Raw genomic sequence first — 21,840 nt, 5'->3', positions numbered from 1 at the left:
TGCCTTTTTGTCAATGCCACTGTCTCCAACCCATATAACATAGCTGGTCTCACTACCCTCTTGTAGACCTTCCCTTTCACTTTTACTGGTACTCGTCTGTCACAAATCACTCCTGACACTCTTCTCCACCCACTCCATCCTGCCTGTACTCTCTTCTTCACCTCTCTTCCACATTTACCATTACTCTGAACTGTTGATCCCAAGTGTTTAAACTCATCCACCTTTGACACCTCTACTCCCTGCATCCTCACCATTCCTCTATCCTCCCTTTCATTCACACACACATATTGTCTTAGTCCTGCTGACCTTCATTCCTCTTCTCTCTAGAGCATAACTCCATCTCCTCCACCTGTTCCCTACTCTCACTACAGATCACAATGTCATCTGCAAACATCATAGTCCATGGGGACTCCTGTCTGATCTCATCTGTCAACCTGTCCATCACCATTGCAAATAAGAAAGGACTCAAAGCTGATCCTTGATATAATCCCACTTCCACCTTAAATGCATCCGTCACTCCCACCACAGACCTCACCGCTGTCACACTACCCTTGTACATATCCTGTACCACTCTTACATACTTCTCTGACACTCCCGACTTCCTCATATAATACCACAACTCCTCTCTAGGCCCCCCTGTCATATGCTTTCTCTAAGTCCACAAAGACACAATGCAACTCCTTCTGACCTTCTCTGTACTTCTCCATCAACACTCTCAAAGCAAACATTACATATGTAGTGCTCTTTCCTGGCATGAAACCATCCCACTACATCACAACAGAATTGTACTCATGGCCTTCACTCACTCTCCCACCTTGGCTGTAACCAATCCAGCATTCCCAGACTTACACTCAATGCAGTCCCTAAATCTGTATGTTATACTGGCAGTCAGATTCCCCAATATTTCCCTCTCCTGAAAGTGATCACAGCCCTCCACCTTCTCCATGTGGTACCTGAAGTATTATAATACCACAGAAAATAAAGTTTCCATGAAATAAAACAATTAAAGCTGAAACAATGTAAGGATTTGCTATTACTCAGTCAGTGATCTTTTTATTTTGCATTGTGTTAAATAGTTCTGTTTTGTCACAGAGTGAGTGCCCTTCTACATACTTACTGAAAAAATGACTAGTAGATGGCCTTTCGCCTCTTATTCAAAATGCTAATTCTGAATGGTATGCCATTTTATACTTTAGAGAAGTAATTCTAGTACCTCTTCAGAACTATACAGACACAGAGGTCAAACAGACAATGTTTCTGTATGTGTCAGACCTCAGTAATTATGTTTAAACTCTTTCAACCAAAACTAGTGACTGAATAAAAGTATACATTAGAGGTGTAAAGTCATCTTTACAAGAACTGAAGGGGGCTGAGTGGGTGATACTCTGTTAAATTAACAGGAATGGTAGTTTAAGCAAACAATGGAGACTGAGTGGGACATGTAATACTTATACACTGCAAAAATCTGTTATTTCTGTACTTCATTGGAACAAGACTAACTTGAGCAGCAAAAAAGCTCTTCTGTACTTTAAAACTGTAGCAAACTGCTTGCTACATTTGTGGCAAGCAGTTGCTACAATTTATGCTACACACAGAGAACTAAAGCACTTCAGTTCTTTTTTTTATTTATTTATTTTTATTTTATTTTTCAAATACAGTTGAATAAATTCCATAGGATTTGTATATAATATCTTAGTAACTATGTACACTATTTACATCAACATGACACTATAACAGAGCTCAGTTTATACAATTACTTTATAGGTATAACAATCCAGTTATCAGAGTGTATCTGTTCAGTTATTGTAACGTGTCAAGTCAATGATAAGACTTTTTCCATGGATTTTTAATAAATGGCTTAGGATGAATTCTTAATTCTTTAATTTTAATTTCCAACAATGCTGTGGTCTTCAGTAGGCTGTAGAAGTCTTCCAAAGTTGGTATTGTGTTTGTATTCCATCTTCTTGTTATACACTTCCTTGAGATTGCAAGTATTGTCCATACTAGATACATATTTGACTCATTCAAATGAGGACCTTTGTACACATTTAATAATACTAGAGCTTTAGATAAGTTAAACGATTCATTAAATAAGGCTTGTAAAAAGTTTTTAATACAATTCCAAAATGGCTTCATTTTAACACAGTCAAAAAAATGTGATTCCAATCTGCATTGTGTATCTGTTCACACCTCCAACATATTCCCTTTGTGGAAGAATTAATTTTAGTAATTCTATCTGGAGTTAAGAATGCTTTGTGCAAGCATTTCCAATTAAAAACTTTCCAGTATTGTGTAAAGGATGTATGTTTTATTGATAATAAAATATTTGATTTAATTTCTTCAGTTAGCTGTAATAAGTGCCCTTTTGTTATATAATTCCAATATGAGGATTTGGGTGTTGTTTTATGATTTATCAATATCTTGTAAAATTTTGAAATATTATTTCCCATGTCATAATCATTATATATGATTTCATATAGGTATTTTGTAAGTTTACATATTTCTTTAAATGAAGAATTACTAATTATTCTGCATAAATCTTGCAAATATGTCAGAATGCTTTGCATAGTTAGCTAATCTGGTCATGGAATTTTTGTATGTTGTTTCTATTGTTTGCATTTCCAGAACATTTAGTTCTTTGATACATTGAAACCAACAAACAAATCCTTTCTGTTCCCAGGAATTAATTATTTCTCTGTATATTTTACATGGCTAGCTCTTTGTAACTATGAATGGTGTTAAAAGATCAAACCAGATTTTTAAATCTATATTTGCATTAATAATTTTCCTAAATGAGTCAATGTAATAATTAATCATACGAGTTTTAGCGGGCTTAGTTATCTTATATTGCATACTAATACATATGTGCCATGGCAAATTGTTTTTATCTATTTGAAATTTTGTTTTTTGTAAATCAAATTCATTTATTGATATTGCAGTTAGTAATTCTTTCTGATTTGCAGAATAATTTGGACTTATCCAGTCTGAGATTGTTTTAGATATTGATGCTTTTACATATGTTTCTATATCAGAAAAGTTTAATCCTCCCTGTTTACATGGTCTGATATGATGTATTAAAGCTATTCTGTTTCTTTTGGAAAACCATAAAAATTTTATTAAGCATGAGTTTATTTCTTTGAGTATATCCATTTCTGGTAACAGTTGTATTGCCAAAGCTATATATAGAATCTTGGGTAGTAAAACCATTTTTATTAACTGTAGTCTATCTTCAAATGTTAATATTATTTTGTTCCACTTTTCCACAGAGATTTTAATTGCATTGATGATATTATTGCAGTTTTTTTAGACTAATTCATTATTATCCTTGCATAACTCAATTCCTAGATATTTTAAGTTAACTTCTTGTTTCCCTATAATGTGATTCCCCTTCATCTTGAATTCTTTTTTTTATTTAAAAATAAAAATTAAAAATTTTGATTTTGATTTATTGAAATGGAGCCCTGAAGTCATGTGTCAATTAAAATAGCTAATTCTTCTAATGTCTCTTTTGTTTTGGATAATGTTAATAAATGTCATCAGCAAAGAGCATTACTTTAGAATTGTATTGTTCATAAACATCTACTCCTTTCTTCTTCTTCTTCTTCTTTCGGTTGCTTCTGTTAGGGGTCGCCACAGCAGATCAACTGTTTCCATTTCTTCCTGTCCTCTGCATCTTGCTCTGTCACACCAACCACCTGCATGTCCTCTCTCACCACATTCATAAACCTAATCTTAGGCCTTCCTCTTTTCCTGTTACCTGGCATCTTCATCCTTAGCATCTTTTTCCCAATATACTCTGCATCCCTCCAGAGCACATGTCCAAACCAATGTAATCTTGCCTCTCTGGCTTTGTCTCCAAACCTTCCAACCTGGGCTGACCCTCTAATATGCTTATTCCTAATCCGGTCCATCCTCGTCACACCCAGTGCAAATCTTAACATCTTCAACTCTGCCACGTCAAGCTCTGACTCCTGCCTTTTTGTCAATGCCACTGTCTCCAACCCATATAACATAGCTGGTCTCACTACCCTCTTGTAGACCTTCCCTTTCACTTTTACTGGTACTCGTCTGTCACAAATCACTCCTGGCACTCTTCTCCACCCACTCCATCCTGCCTGTACTCTCTTCTTCACCTCTCTTCCACATTTACTATTACTCTGAACTGTTGATCCCAAGTGTTTAAACTCATCCACTTTTGACACCTCTACTCCCTGCATCCTCACCATTCCTCTAGCCTCCCTTTCATTCACACACACATATTCTGTCTTAGTCCTGCTGACCTTCATTCCTCTTCTCTCTAGAGCATATCTCCATCTCCTCCATCTGTTCCCTACTCTCACTACAGATCACAATGTCATCTGCAAACATCATAGTCCACGGGGACTCCTGTCTGATCTCGTCTGTCAACCTGTCCATCACCATTGCAAATAAGAAAGGGCTCAGAGCTGATCCTTGATGTAATCCCACCTTCACCTTAAATGCATCCATCACTCCCACAGACCTCACCGCTGTCACACTACCCTTGTACATATCCTGTACCACTCTTACATACTTCTCTGACACTCCCGACTTCTTCATATAATACCACAACTCCTCTCTAGGCCCCCCTGTCATATGCTTTCTCTAAGTCCACAAAGACACAATGCAACTCCTTCTGACCTTCTCTGTACTTCTCCATCAACACTCTCAAAGCAAACATCACATCTGTAGTGCTCTTTCCTGGCATGAAACCATACTGCTGATCACTAATCATCACCTCCCTTCTTAACTTAGCTTCCACTACTCTTTCCCATAACTTCATGCTGTGACTGATCGATTTAATCCCTCTGTAGAAACCAAAAAAAACTCCAAACCAGTAAATACCAAAATCCAGAGCAAAGGAGAAAAGCGAACCAGTTCAACTGTAGCTCACTGCCAAATTTATTCAAAATAAAAGGCGAAAAACATATGAGATCAAGCGCTTTCGCCTGGATCAGTACCAGGCTTTTTCAAGATGAGTTTGCACTCACAAAAACACAGATTTATATACTACAAGTAATAATATCACATGATCAAATGTGTTAACAGCTTAGTTGATAGGCAAATAAATTAATAGGCAAATACATTGTTAATTGGTAACCTTGGACTATTCTGAAACAGCATGAAGAGCTCAAGCAAATAATCAGAGAGCGTCCCTCTTTTGTTAGAAGGAAGGACAGGAATCTCAAAGGGTTATTTGAAGGGAAACCTAGAGTAGGTGGTAAGCGAATTTGCCCCAAACCTGGGACCTACAGTTGTGGAGCATGCAAGCAGTGCACCTATGTGGTAAACGATAGTGTATTATTCATCCCATCAAGAAGATTTAAATTTAGGGCTGAATATTACTATAACTGTGGGGTGAAGGGTGTTGTGTATTTGGGTTTTTGTATACAATGCTGTAGTTTCTGTGTGGGTAAAACCGAGAACCCTTAGAAGAAGGATTTACGAGCATTTATATGAAATTTCTAAAAAGAAGGACACTAATGCTTTCTACAAACATCTTGGCACATGTCCTAATATGCAGTTGAGATTTATGGTTTTAGAGCAAGTTCTGCAGGACAGTAGAGGAGGGGACTGGGAGGCCTGGCTTGAGTATAAGGAGCTGTTGTGGCAACTTAAACTGAATGCCACAAAACCCCCAGGCCTGAATGACAGTGTCAGCATTGTTAGTGTCCTTAAATTAAGAAGGGCTAAATTATAAATTATAAAATTATAATTTATAAAACTACAGTTTTTATGACTGAGTCCATTTTATACAACAGATAGTTTTATTTATTTATCAACTAATAAATTTCATCACTTTTTGTAGGCATTTTTTGCATAAAGTCTATTGAACACACACACTGTGATTTTATAGGTTCGATTTATTCATTTACCCACTTCAACATAGATTTTTAAAAAAAAGATTTTTAGGATTGATTAATGATGCATTAATGTTTTTCAATGTTTTTTAATGTTTATCAATGTTTCTTAATGTTTTTTAACATTTTATTGTTCTACAGAAGTGTTTTTATCACTGCATGGCTTACAATTTTTTAAGAGCATGGCTCAGTGGTTCTGTTTGCACTAGGTTATCAATTAACAATGTATTTGCCTATTAATTTATTTGCCTATCAACTAAGCTAAAGAACAAAAAACAAAAACTGATAACCAAAAAAGCATAACGAGTCCAGGAAAACCTCACAAGTACAAAAAATAAGTCCACGTAAACGTACTTTATTAAAAACGTTTTCGCCTCTGTAAACACAAAAGCTTCATCAGACAAGAAAAAAGTGCCAAATGAACACAATTTAAAACCTTCAAGCCAAGTACCATGATGTCATTTCCTTGGCAACAAAAGCAAGACAATTAATGGTTTACTTAAGAAACCAGTATCTATTAATTAAAAATATATACAAGCAACCAAATGAAGTGTATATTATAATACATCTCTAATAACTATATACATATATAATAAATGTAACTAAAATGGTGTATGTTAAAAGACACGTCCTAGCAGTGTTAAGCACATTCCTAAAATGTAAAAAAATAAACAAAAATGTACAAATATGTATAAGGATGTACCTAAATACGAAAGTAAACCTAGCCTTATTAAACATAGATGGCTATTAATTTCGTGTAAGGACAACTCTTAAAAAATAAAGGTACACACTTGCTACCTAAGGTAACTTTTATATTTTAAAACTACAGAAATATTACAGGCTTCATTCAACCCGGGGACAGAAAAAGCATCTAATAAAAGTTGCTATTCCAATTCTCTTGTTTCAAGTAGGAGGGGTTGAGGACCCCCCCTAATACCAACTCTAACAACATCAATGCCCATAAAGTGAAAGCTATGCCCAACATGATTTAAAATATGTTTCGAGAGGGCATTATCACCTTTTTTGTTCTTTATAGCATAATTATGTTGGTAAATACGGTCCCGTAATCTACGGTCCGTCTTACCAACATAAAATGCAGGGCAGCAATCACAGAGGGCAAGGTAAACCACTGATTTGGTATTACAACTAATCTTGTGTTTTATAATATATTTCTCACCTTTAATGGTGAATGAACTCCCAACCTTCAAGAGCCTACACCAGTTACAAGCCTCACAGGTAAATGTCCCATGATCTTGATGATAGGGATGAAGGTCCTTCGTCTCAGGAACCAAGGAGGAGCAGCAGAATTAGGGCCAATTACAATGACCACGGTAACCGTCCTAATTATAGAGGCCAACAGAAGCCTTTTTTAGGGCGCAAGAACTATCAGCGACAAAACAACAAGAACAAGTTCAAATAGAGCCCATTAATGGGCCTTTTGGGGTCACCTCTCCTAAACCAACTACCTTGACTAACATTAAGAAAGACTTTAAAGTTTACAACTTTTCTCACATCAACATTGAAAGTGATTTGATTGAATTGTTGGCGTTTGGCCTTTCCTTTGTCCCTGATCAGAAGGCTCATCTGTCTAAGCTTTTAATAGATTTTAAATGCTTTGTACGCAGTTTAAATCTCAAGGTGTTATTTAATGGTGATACAGCAAGTGATAGATCTTTATTTAAGCTGTTGAGTGTTTTTAACCCTCCTTTACATCCCATCTTGCACACCTTTGAGAATGTCTGTGAACTAGATTTAAGACAGTTTTTTGAAAATGTTAAGTGGTTTGATAATCAGAGTAATATTTCACGTGACCAAAGAACAGCTTTGAAAAACATATGCAACCTTCCCATTAGGGTCATTAAACCAGACAAGGGCGGGGGTTTAGTCATTTTCGATAAGGATGACTATACCGAAAGAATGTTAACTGTATTGAACTCTCCCGCCTATGAAATCTCATCTTTAAATGAGATGACAGGTCAATACAACAGGATTAAAGGGTATTTTAGGGACTTGTTTATTGAAGGTAGGATTGACATCGATATTTTTAACTTCATAAACATTTCCTTCCCAAGGGTCCCAGTCATGTTTGGGATCCCTAAAATTCACAAAAACCTGTCCGATCCACCGATGCGTGCTTTAGTTGACGGGAGATGTTCAATTACCCACCCTTGTGCAAGAGTTGTGGACTATATTATTTCCAAATATCTCAGTTTAATACCTCAAATCTGTAAAGACTCTTGGTCTTTCTTGAAGTCCATAAACAACATCCCATTTGACCCGTCCTTTAACTTTTTAACCATCGATGTGGTGGATTTGTACACTTCCATACCACACCAGGAGGCGGTAGAATGGGTTGAGTTAATGCTGTTATATTTAAAGGCCCCGAAAGATGAGATTGTTGTTGTTACACTTCTTTTGGACATTATTTTGTCTTCAAACTTTTTTATTTTCAATAACTGTTATTATTTACAGAAAAGAGGGATTGCCATGGGCTCCCTTTGTGGGGGTAGCGTGGCAAATTTAGTTGTTGCCTACTGGGAGAATACTTTTCTCCTAAACAACCCTAAGTTTAAAAATTCTATTAAGTTTTATACACGCTTTTTAGTTGATGTGTTTGTTCTTATTCAGGGAGGTGAAGATGTTGCTGTAGACTTGATTAACCACATGAATGAATCATCCACATTTTTAAAATTCACCTACCATTTTTCGGTTAGTGAAATTGATTATCTTGATGTCAAATTGGTTAAAGACCCTTATAATAACCGACTCCTGTCCAGTATCTTTAGGAAGCCTACCTATTGCAATGCTTTCCTGCATTTTTCCAGTAACCATCCTTGGAAACAGAGGAGGTCGATTGTTAAAGGACAGTTGGTTAGAGCGGTTCGTATGTGTAATACCTCTGCGGCCTTTGAACATGAGTGTTCTACTCTGAAGGACATGTTTCTCAATAGGGGATATCCGATTGAGTTAATAGATAACTTAATCGAAGAAGTCTCCTTGAAAAGAGATAATGGGTTTTACCAACCTCTCCTCCAGAGTAGTAAACAGACCACCACTGGCATGTTGGAGCCTCTGGTTGGCTCTTTCACCTCCTTGGAACCTGAATTTGATGGACACGAATTTGGTGGTCTTGCACCTCCCCAACACTCGCTCTGTCGTGATTTCAAGACTAGCTTGATCATTACACATAACAGACATGTTAATGGTATTTGTTCCATTGTTAAGAAGAATTGGCATTTTATTCTAAATAATGCCTTTCTATCCGATATTTTGGGTCCATATCCCTCTTTTGTGTTTAAGAGGGGAAGTAATTTAAAAGAACTTTTGCAAATAAGGGAATCTTTTCATCTCCCATCGAGACAAACTGGGACATTTACCTGTGGGGCTTGTAACTGGTGTAGGCTCTTGAAGGTTGGGAGTTCATTCACCATTAAAGGTGAGAAATATATTATAAAACACAAGATTAGTTGTAATACCAAATCAGTGGTTTACCTTGCCCTCTGTGATTGCTGCCCTGCATTTTATGTTGGTAAGACGGACCGTAGATTACGGGACCGTATTTACCAACATAATTATGCTATAAAGAACAAAAAAGGTGATAATGCCCTCTCGAAACATATTTTAAATCATGTTGGGCATAGCTTTCACTTTATGGGCATTAATCTTGTTAGAGTTGGTATTAGGGGGGGTCCTCAACCCCTCCTACTTGAAACAAGAGAATTGGAATGGCAACTTTTATTAGATGCTTTTTCTGTCCCCGGGTTGAATGAAGCCTGTAATATTTCTGTAGTTTTAAAATATAAAAGTTACCTTAGGTAGCAAGTGTGTACCTTTATTTTTTAAGAGTTGTCCTTACACGAAATTAATAGCCATCTATGTTTAATAAGGCTAGGTTTACTTTCGTATTTAGGTACATCCTTATACATATTTGTACATTTTTGTTTATTTTTTTACATTTTAGGAATGTGCTTAACACTGCTAGGACGTGTCTTTTAACATACACCATTTTAGTTACATTTATTATATATGTATATAGTTATTAGAGATGTATTATAATATACACTTCATTTGGTTGCTTGTATATATTTTTAATTAATAGATACTGGTTTCTTAAGTAAACCATTAATTGTCTTGCTTTTGTTGCCAAGGAAATGACATCATGGTACTTGGCTTGAAGGTTTTAAATTGTGTTCATTTGGCGCTTTTTTCTTGTCTGATGAAGCTTTTGTGTTTACAGAGGTGAAAACGTTTTTAATAAAGTACGTTTACGTGGACTTATTTTTTGTACTTGTGAGGTTTTCCTGGACTCGTTACGCTTTTTTGGTTATCTATCAACTAAGCTGTTAACACATTTGATCATGTGATATTATTACTTGTAGTATATAAATCTGTGTTTTTGTGAGTGCAAACTCATCCTGAAAAAGCCTGGTTCTGATCCAGGCGAAATCGCTTGATCTCATATGTTTTTCGTCTTTTATTTTGAATAAATTTGGCAGTGAGCTACAGTTGAACTGGTTCGCTTTTCTCCTTTGCTCTGGATTTTGGTATTTATTGGTTTGGAGTTTTTTTTGGTTTCTTCAGTTCTTGTTTGATCAATGGCTGAAGGGGTTGATCGATCCAGCTTTTTGGATACAGCGTTACTTCTAAGGGACGAAGCGGAAGATGCACCAGTCACTCGGGGTGAATTCAAGCAGGGGCTGTCCCTTTTAAAGCAATTAACTAATGCATTAAGCACTAAGACCACTGGGCTCGAGGTTTTGTTACCGGGTAATCAAGAGAACAGACCTGGTTAAACACAGCAGTAACATCGGAGACTGGTTTCAAAGTTCCTCTCTTAGCGGAAGTTCCTGGCGGGATTCCATTGGGTAGCACCGATCCACAGGAGCAACAAGCTAGAACTCAAGGCATAAGCAACACCAGAAATGACAACGCAAAAAAGGATTTTAACTTTACTACATGGACTGAAAAGCAATTCCTCTTCAAACAAGGTACCTTTGTTAACAGCAGTAATTCTGACAATTGTGCTGAGCGTAATTTTAAAACTTTAAATGATAAGTTATATGCATACAAAAGTACGCAATTGGAGATTGATTACTTAAAGGAATGTCTGCGAGTGCAGCGTGTCCCTAAAGGGCTATACTGCTACAAATTCCCCAACAACGCTGTGGCTGGTTCTCGTCTTTACCATAATTTAGTAAAAACCTTCGATAAAGCAGGGCTGGAAATGATAGAATGCATTGTTAAGGACAATGAAGAAAAGGCTGATACTCTGCTTCAAGAAGTGATAGTGCTTAACGATTCCGTTGTAAAGAGTAAAAACTTCCTGTCTGTTAAAAGGGAGTATGATAATGTCTTTAATGAGGTGGACCAATTTTGTATCAAGATAGTGAATCGTAAAATTAGGAAACTTGAGCGTGATCTTGTGGAATACAGGGAAGGTACTGCCTACCCATTGTTGGGTAGGAATAGGCAAGACGCAAGGCAAAACACTGATGTGAATAATGAGGTAAATTTTAATGATAATGACTGTTCCAGCCCCAGATTTGCCTAGGAGGAGTGAAAGACTTGCCCAAAAGAACAATCAAGATGGTCCTTCGGATTTTTATTATCCCCAGGGCAGGGCAGGGGGGAGACGGACTATGTACCACCCACAGGGCTGGAACAGAACATGGAGATAAGGGGTATGAATTGTACAATTATTTGTACCCCTTCCAACCATTTATCTGAAACTGTTCATGGTGAATGTGTGGTAGTGAGAAAGGGTAATTTTTGTATCTACAATTTTACTGATGTTAAAGTGACTAATGATCTTTTTGAACTCTTCACCAGAGGTTTTCAGTTTGTACCCAAACGCAATGTTGATTTAACTTGTGTCTTGGTGGACCTAAAAATGTTTACCAGACGTTTGAATCTTGCTTTGTATTTTAAAGATCAAACCCAGATTGTGGAGGGGCTATCTAGACCTAGTACTTTTAATCCGCCTTTGAATCCATTTCTAAATGTTTTTGAGGAATTGGTAGAAGCTGATTTAAGAAATCATTGCACTAATAGGGCACACACTTCATACTCCAACTTGAACCAGGATTTAAGCCAATTAATAGACAGGTTCAGAGAAGAAGACATCAGGGTGATGAAGCCGGACAAGGGTGGTGGCACTGTTTTAATGTACAACATGGTATATGATACATTAATTTACAACATGTTACAGGATACCGAACGATATGAATTAATGTCCAGAAATGAGTTGAATTTAGCACACTCCAAAATTAGTTTTCTGCTTACGGATCATTTGTTATAGGGAGCCATTAATGAGAAGTTGTTCAATTACCTCTATGTTAAGAACCCAAGAATCCCGGTGAGATTTGGGATTCCTAAGACCCACAAAGGCTTAGCTCCACTAAATTTTAGACCTATTGTTGCAGGAGCCGGTGGTATAACTGAACCACTGGGCAAATTCATTGATTTCACCATTAACGAATTTGCATTTTCACTGGACCATGTGTGCAAGGACTCGTGGGAATTTTTGAAAGGTATCCAGAAAGAATTATTTAAGCCTGACCTGCTAATGGTCACTATTGACATAGTGGAGTTATTTCCCAGCATTCCCCACAATTTAGGTTTGGAATGGTTTAATGACACATTAGCGGCTATGTCGAACCTGGATGGCAATACCATTGGATTATTGGTGGAATTTATGGAAATTATATTAGAAAATAATTTCATCTATTTCAGTGGCAAGTTTTTTAAGCAGAAAAAGGGTGTAGCAGTGGGAACTGCTTGTGCCTCCAGCTATGCCAGTATTGTTTTGCACCATTGGGAGAGTGAATTTATTTTCTCCACACATTGGGTCAGGTTCATTAGTCATTACAAAAGATACCTGGATGACATATGTTTGCTCTGGAATGGTACTTTGGACCAATTTCTTGATTTTATGGATTATATTAACTCCACCACCTTTTTCTTGAAATTCACCTACAATGTAAGTCATGAATCCCTGAACTATTTGGACATTACTCTTTCCAAGGACATTTACAATGGTATTTTCCAGTCCAAAGTTTATAGAAAAGAGTCCTTTTCAAACTCCTATTTACACTTTGACAATGGTCATCCTTTTTATCAGAAGAAAGGCATAGTCAAAGGACAGTTAATACGTGCCTCAAGAATGTGTAGTACGGGTGAATTTTTTCTAGAAGAGGTGGATCTATTAAAGCAGCTATTTGGAGAAAGAGGGTACCCGGCACTTTTGGTTGATGAGTTAGCCAAGGAGGTCATTATGGTAGGGACGATGTATATTCCCCTTTGTTGGGGAAAGGGACAACACAGAATATTGGTTCAAAATCTTTGGGGAAGTTTGATTCTCACAATAGCTTTGTGTACCCTTTTTCGGAGGATTCTTCCGAGGTAGAACAGTCAATTTTAAGATTTTGGCCTATTCTGAAACAGCATGAAGAGCTCAAGCAAATAATCAATGAGCGTCCCTCTTTTGTTAGAAGGAAGGACAGGAATCTCAAAGGGTTATTTGAAGGGAAACCTAGAGTAGGTGGTGTTTAATTTGCCCCAAACCTGGGACCTACAGTTGTGGAGCATGCAAGCAGTGCACCTATGTGGTAAACGATAGTGTATTATTCATCCCATCAAGAAGATTTAAATTTAGGGCTGAATATTACTATAACTGTGGGGTGAAGGGTGTTGTGTATTTGGGTTTTTGTATACAATGCTGTAGTTTCTGTGTGGGTAAAACCGAGAGAACCCTTAGAAGAAGGATTTACGAGCATTTATATGAAATTTCTAAAAAGAAGGACACTAATGCTTTCTACAAACATCTTGGCACATGTCCTAATATGCAGTTGAGATTTATGGTTTTAGAGAAAGTTCTGCAGGACAGTAGAGGAGGGGACTGGGAGGCTCGGCTTGAGTATAAGGAGCTGTTGTGGCAACTTAAACTGAATGCCACAAAACCCCCAGGCCTGAATGACAGTGTCAGCATTGTTAGTGTCCTTAAATTAAGAAGGGCTAAGTTATAAATTATAAAATTATAATTTATAAAACTACAGTTTTTATGGCTGAGTCCATTTTATACAACAGATAGTTTTATTTATTTATCAACTAATAAATTTCATCACTTTTTGTAGGTATTTTTTTCATAAAGTATATTGAACACACACACTGTGATTTTATAGGTTCTATTTATTCATTTACCCACTTTAACATAGATTTTTAAAAAAAGATTTTTAGGATTGATTAATGATGCATTAATGTTTTTCAATGTTTTTTAATGTTTATCAATGTTTCTTAATATTTTTTAACATTTTATTGTTCTACAGAAGTGTTTTATCACTGCATGGCTTACAATTTTTTAAGAGCATGGCTCAGTGGTTCTGTTTGTACTAGGTTACCAATTAACAATGTATTTGCCTATTAATTTATTTGCCTATCAACTAAGCTGTTAACACATTTGATCATGTGATATTATTACTTGTAGTATATAAATCTGTGTTTTTGTGAGTGCAAACTCATCTTGAAAAAGTCTGGTATTGATCCAGGTAAAAGCGCTTGATCTCATGTTTTTCGTCTTTTATTTTGAATAAATTTGGCAGTGAGCTACAGTTGAACTGGTTCGCTTTTCTCCTTTGCTCTGGATTTTGGTATTTATTAATCCCTATGTAGTTACTACAGCTCTGCACATCAAACTTATTCTTAAAAATTGGTACCAAAACACATGTTCTCCATTCCTCAGGCATCCTCTCACTTTCCAAGATTTCAATAAACAATCTAGTTCAAAACTCCACTGCCATTTCACATAAACACCTCCATGCTTCCATAGATATGTCATCTGGACCAACAGCCTTTCCATTCTTCATCCTCTTCATAGCTATCTTTACTTCCTCCTTACTAATCCACTGCACATCATGATTCCTTTGATTTTTGTATTGTTACAAATTGAATCTGCCAATATTTCAGTAGCCAACGCAAATAGAATTGGTGACATGGGACATCCTTGTTTAGTACCCTTTGTTATATGTACAGATTCAGAGGTGAAAGGACCTAGCTTAACATATGCTAAATTATTTGTATATGTATTCTTTAGTAGATGAACAAAGGAAGGAGGAAATTCAAATAACACCAGAATTTTGAATAAATAGTCCCAATTTAGGGAATCAAAGGCTTTCTCTATAACTAAGCCATTTATGAGTGTTTCTTTATTTTCTTTATTAACATAATCTATAAGAGAAATTATCCTTTTAATATTGTCATGTGTGTGTCTATGATATATAAATCCAGTTTGATTATTTATTGTTTTGGATAGTGGTATTTTCATTCTGTTAGTTAATATTGTCATAAATATCTTATAGCCATTATTTAATAATGATATAGGTCTATATGAGGTACAGAGGTTTGGGGATTTGTTTTTCTTTAAGATTGGTGTGATTAAGGAATATCTCCAAGAGGGTGGTATTAAAGCTTGTGACAGAATTTCTAATAGAGTTTTATGGAAGCGGGATAGTACCTTTGAAGGAAAAAAGTTTATATATTTCCTTAATTATACCATCTATACCTGGAGCTTTATTATTTTTACCCTTGTTTATTGTATCTGTAATTTCTTTGTAGGATATGGGTGCTTGCAGATCTAGTTTTAATGTTTCTGGTATTTTTTTATATTAGAACATTTTTCATCTAGATTTAATTGATTGATATGTATATTTTCTTTTTGGAAATGTTCCATATAGTGATTTATATAGGCATCAAGAATGTCACCTATATCCGAGACATTTTTCCCTTTCTTTTCATGGAAGATACTTTTAATGTTATTAGCTTTTGATTTTATTTTTATTCTTGTGGATAAATTATGTAGATATTTGGGAGAAGTGGCCAAGGTATTCATTTTTAGTTTTTCTAACGCTAAACTAGTTTTATGTGTTAGAATTTCATTGTATTTATTGTTTAATACTTCTACTTTCTTTTTGATCTCCAAATGATTTTGATTTTTTTTCAGATTTTACTGACAAAAGTTTGGATTGTAGATCTAATAATTCAGAATCCCATTCTTTGATCTTTTTTTATACCAAGTTAGGGTTTACCATATATGTAAGCTTTTAATGAGTCCCATATCATTATTTTATTTATCTTTGTGGTGTAATTAATATCTAAGAAGAACTGTAATTCAGATAATAACCAGGGCTTGAACTCTTTAATTTTAGTTATATATGCTGGAATTCTGGAGTTAAAGATTAATGGTCTGTATGCATTTTGAAGTTTTAGTATCAATGAATTGTAGTCTGAAAAGGGGCAGGGAGTGATTGAGAAATTAATGATTTTAGAGTGTAAATCATGGGCAGCAAATATTTGTTCTATTCTAGTTTGGGTACCAAATCTGTGATCTTGATGGGAAAACAACAAAGATTTATCTTCTTTAAATTTGAAAGTATCTACAAGATGAAATGATTCTACCCACTTGTTTAAAGCTTTTGATACAGCAGATGTACTCAACTCAGCAGTCTTTTATTTGTAGTTTCAGACATATCAAATATGCAGTTAAAGTCTCCTCCTAATATTACATTGCCTTTATAATTATTGGAAATGAAATCCAAGTGTTTTTTAACAGTTCCTGATCCAATGCCTGAGAACCAGTATAGATTGACTAGGGTCCATATTCTGTTATTATATTTAACTATTACTAATGCCATAAGGCCTTCTTTATCTTCATACTTATAAATGATTTCTGGGTTAATCACATTTGTTTTCCATAGAATTGCTACCCGTTTTGTCTTTGTCTTATAAGTGGATTGCGTCAATATCATATATTCCTTAGGATTCCATTTGTAATTGTCATTTGTTTTGAAATGAGTTTCTTGAAGGAAGACAATTTGTGCTTTGTTCAGTTTTAAATATTTCAGTAGATTTGATCTCTTGCTAAGATTGTTTAAAAGCCATCGGTATTTAAAAATAATAAAGTTAAATCCATCTTAGGTTATTTAGACTATGTATTTTTTGTTTTATTGTGACTATTAAACTTTTTATTCTGATAACTATAAAGTATATGTTTGAGCTTCTAAAGGAAATTATCAGTTTTATACTTTGAGTGTTTACCAATAAAGTAATGTTTTGGTTAGGCTTACTAAAAATGTTTTTGTGAAATAAATTTAAACTGATAAATGTTAACAAAACTAAGATCTACAATAGCCATGGAATGAAAATCATTCCTAATCTGATGGATAAACCTAGGTCCATCAGATTATCACTCATACCTTGACAATCCAGAACATCTGAGCTCCATAAATTGAATTATCATATGGATAATCTTTGTAACAGGAATAAACAATATTTATATTATTTTGAGCAGATATAGAACTATTGTAGATTAGACATAATTCTAATACAATATAAATGTCTACTTATTGTATAAGCAATTAATATTTACATGAAAGATAGATGACAAGCAATTCAATCATAGTAAAGTAGGATGTATCATATATAAAACCTCAGTAAAAGATTATAGCCCACAAGTTTTTTATCATATTTACCCTTATTGATGAAGTCTTTCAAAACGTATTACTTAATATAAATAGATGGTAATATTTATACTTAATGTTTATAATGCAATGTATTTTATTAGATATATCAGAAGTTATATTTTATTGTTTGCCAGCACTTAAGTAATCACTTTGTTGCTAACTTACTTAAAACATCAAGTTTGTTTTATGTAAACATTGATGAAAGTTAGTGCATTTTAATTATCAGTGCATTCCTCTTCCTCCCATTTCCTACACGTAAGGATTTTCATATCTGTCATTTCTTATTATAAAATGAGTGAAATTATAGATTAAAAACAACAAATTCACTTATTGTGATTAATGATTACAAGTTCCCTTTCCATATTCATAAATTGCCATTTTATGGCATATACTGAAAGTTTTTAGATTTAAATGACAACATTCTATTTTGTATAATCAGCAAAGGTAAAACTGAGTGATTATTATCAATTTATTATTATTTGCTCAGAATGTGATTGTTACATTCTGTGACATTCCTACTTCAGGCTTCTATTATTTCTCTTGAACAACTTTGTCAGTTTGATGTCATGTATAAAACATTAGTCACCTTGGTAACAGCTTAAGTATTACGTGTGGTCAAGATGTATTACAAAACCACAATTCAAGTTAAAGCAATTATATGACTTGTTATGCACATTTACTTATATGAGAAAATCATTATGCTTCCCCTTGAAGTTCAATATAGTGTATGTCATTTATGAGAAGTTAAAACAGTAGTGTTATTATACACAAGTCCATGTTATTAAACTGTCTATTGTCAATTTAATACTATTGGTTCAGAATATGATTGTTACATTCTGTGACATTTCAAGTTCAGGCTTCTATTGTTTCTCTTGAACAACTTTGTCAGTTTGATGTCATGTATAAAACATTAGTTACCTTGGTAACTGCTTCAGTATTATATATGGTTAAGATGGGTTACAAAAACTACAATTCAAGTTAAAACAATTACATGACTTGTTATGTATATTTACTTATATAAGAAAATCATCATGCTTCCCCTGGATGTTCAATGTAGTATATGTCATTTATGACAAGTTAAGACAGTAGTGTTATTATACACAAGCCCATGTTATTAAATTCTGTCTTTAATATCTAAATTCAGCAGACTGCTTTATCTTATATGATGATTATATATTTTGTCTAGATTTACTAGAATCATACATTACATAACTATTGTTTTTTTTTTTTTTTTTTTTTGGCTGCTGCTTAGTTGTTTGAGAGACATCAAGCTGTAGTGTTTATTCTTATTATTAGCTCCTTCCAAGCATGTTTATACAGTCCATATACTTTAAATTATGAGACCATTCTAGTTTCTTATTTGTTATAAGCAATTTCCATCCTTACATACACACATATCAGTACTTCAAGCATAGGCAACAATGCCCATCCAGTTTTGCCAGAATACCATTCATTAGTTCATGTAATGTGTTTCCAGGCTGTTCTTAAAATATCCAAACCAATATTTGTCCTGTTCCATTTTACCAGCCTGTTCCATGCAGTGGCCACTCTGCAGTGAACCACTCAACACACTTTCCATTCCCACAGATATTTCCATGAAGGAAATCTGATGACTCTCTAGCACTTCCCAGCAACCCCAAATACCCCTAGAATCAGCAATCCTCATATACCCAACACATCCAAACAAGCTCACCTCCCAGACCACTGCAAAGGGTATTGCACAAAACCAAGTGCTCTTAGTCTTTCACAATAACTCAGACTTCCACTCTTATGTAAGTCCTTAATGTGTTTGGACCAAAATACATTTTAAATATAAAATTGCCCTTATTATTTTTTTTCTTTATCAAGAATCAACTTAATGAGATAAATGAAGTGTTGGGAGATCATCAATATGTGTATATGTGGTTTAAACCAGCCCTTTTATTATTTTTTTGTAAACCAAAAACGTTATTGCTGAGAATCATCTCTGAGGCTCCTCACAACCATTAAGCATTATTGTGACTCTGTCTCTGTTACCATAGCAACCTGGGAGCATCTGTTTCTGTTAGTGTGCCTGTATACTGCATACCAGAGGCTCATAATGCACCTGAAGCAAAGCTTCACTTCACTGCAACTTCAAGCCTAAATTCCTTCCCTTTCAGTGAGGCAGCAGCCAGGAAAAGAGCAGAGAGCAAACAGATAAAAAAAACTGCCAACAAACTGCCACAACAAGAGACAACACACTCCTCCAGCCCTCCCACCTCTCACTCAGCAGATGTACAAACAAACCATCCTCTGCCAAAATATCCCAAATCACAGTTCTATCCACCCCCTTCCCCTAGACCCAGGCTAAAACACCAAATGTCTCTTCCTAATACACAAGCATCAGTAAACCTCGATCACAAGCCGCAACCCACAGTATTCCGGAGATGAAAACGGCAACATATAACAGCTGCCAGACACAGCTGTATCAACGTACACCATGTCAGGCTTAATCAAACAGCATTTGAAGCTATGATACCTGCCAGAAATTGATATTAATTATGTTTAGACAGAATAATAATGACATTTGTACTAGCTGCCAGACACAGCTGCATCCATGCACACCATATCAGGATTGATCAAACAGCACTCAAAGCTATGATACCTGCCATAATTGATATTAACTATATTTAGACAGAATAATGATGACATTTGTACTAAGAGCTTGCTACTATTATTTAACCAGGATATACATGACATTTCTAAATCATACTTTAACTGAAGAAGGCATTAGTCTCCATGACAGCACTTACTTTTTCAAAACACTGTACTGTTACTGCTATTATATATGATGTTAATTTGTTACATTTGAGTCTGAATTCTGATGAATGGTACCTTGTAGAATTAGTTAATTAATCACTTAAATTATTATAAGTAAAATCAATGAAAAATTAATATGATAATTATTTACTGAGCTCAAATAGGGGAATAGAAACTTCTATGTTTGTATTATATATTGCTTTGTTTGGCTTATAAATATAATGTAAATAGCAACCCATCTTGACCTAAGGGAAGCCGCAGTGGTGCAGCAGTTAGCATTGCCACCTCACACCAAGAGGTTCTCCGGTTTGATCTTCGGCTTTAAATAAAAAACATGCTTGGTGGTTTTAAGAAGTGGTCTGCCTCCTCTACACTCATTTTTGTTGACATCCTAATAAGAAATAACAGAAAAGTATCTATGTTCAAATGAATATGCATAAAAAAATAGCCTGCATCAGTAGTAGAGGGTAATAAAACCTTGAATGCAAACCAGGCAATCTGAGTTTTACTAGTGGTTCAGGTGTTTGATGGCAAAGATGGGTAGGATGTGCGTACCCATCTGATGGGGGAAGGGATGGTGGCTTCTGCCTGGTTCACTCCTCTGCTCTAATGATAGGGCCCTGGGTGGAAGGAAAAGACCCACCATGATGCGTGAAAATGGAGCCAGGAAGGACATAGGTGTGACCACCCAATCAGGTGATGGTAGTGCCAGTCTGTGGTTGTAGGGAATATGCATACAAAGATAAGGAGGCATAAGTAGCTCTGAAGGTGCCCCTAGTGCTCACATCACCACCAGGGGTGGAGTTAAGCCAAAATAAAGAAAAGAACTCTTTGATAGCATGCCAGGCAGCAAAAGCACAAAACACCCTCACAGTTAACTGGATGCTGGCCCAATGTAGTGTCTAATTGAGAGGAGGAGGAGGTTAGCAGGCATCAGAGCAAAAGAAATGCAGAAAAATGGGAAAAAAAACTAATACTTTTATCCTGCTGCATGGAGAACGAATGGTAAACTAAAGTCTATTATTAGGTTAAAAATGTGAATTATATAATTATTGCCATAGAAAGGAGAATTTGGAGAATGGTTTAATCAATGGAATAAGAAGCAGGAGGCACAGTGCTCAAATCTTGATGGGGAATACATTTAGGGAGCCTAATATTAGGAGAGTGGCATAATAGTCAAGGTATTTACCTCACAGCTATAAGGTATAGGGTTTGATTCTCATCTTCAGTCACTGTTTGTTTTTTGGCTAGGCATGTAATAGTCTGCAGACTAGTCATTACCTATGAGCCTAGTGACAGCCTGGTCATAAGACTTCTCTAGATAACTCATTGAATCTTTTGTTCTCCCATCCTGCCAAGTTTTGTAGCGGGCACAGTGGTGCAGCGGTAGTGTTGTTGCCTCACAGCAAAAGGCTCTCTGGTTTGATTCTCAGCTGGCATGCCTTCTGCATGGAATCTGCATGTCCTCCCTGTGTTTGTGTGGGTTTCCTCCAGATGCTCTGGTTTTCTCCCACATTATAACGACACACGTCTGGAGCATTTCTCCCTGGGCCTCTGCTGAAAATTGGCTTTGTTCCAAGTCAGAATTTCCCAGTTAACAAATGTTAAATAAATAAAAATTGTAATACCCTGTGTCACCCTGTGGGGAGGGGGGTATCCAAGAATAA

Source organism: Protopterus annectens, chromosome 1.part0 (genome assembly GCF_019279795.1).
Source record: "Protopterus annectens isolate FY-2018-M chromosome 1.part0, PAN1.0, whole genome shotgun sequence".
Classification (NCBI taxonomy): domain Eukaryota; kingdom Metazoa; phylum Chordata; order Ceratodontiformes; family Protopteridae; genus Protopterus; species Protopterus annectens.
The sequence above is the reverse complement of the archived record's forward strand: the minus strand, read 5'-3'. Positions refer to the sequence as shown.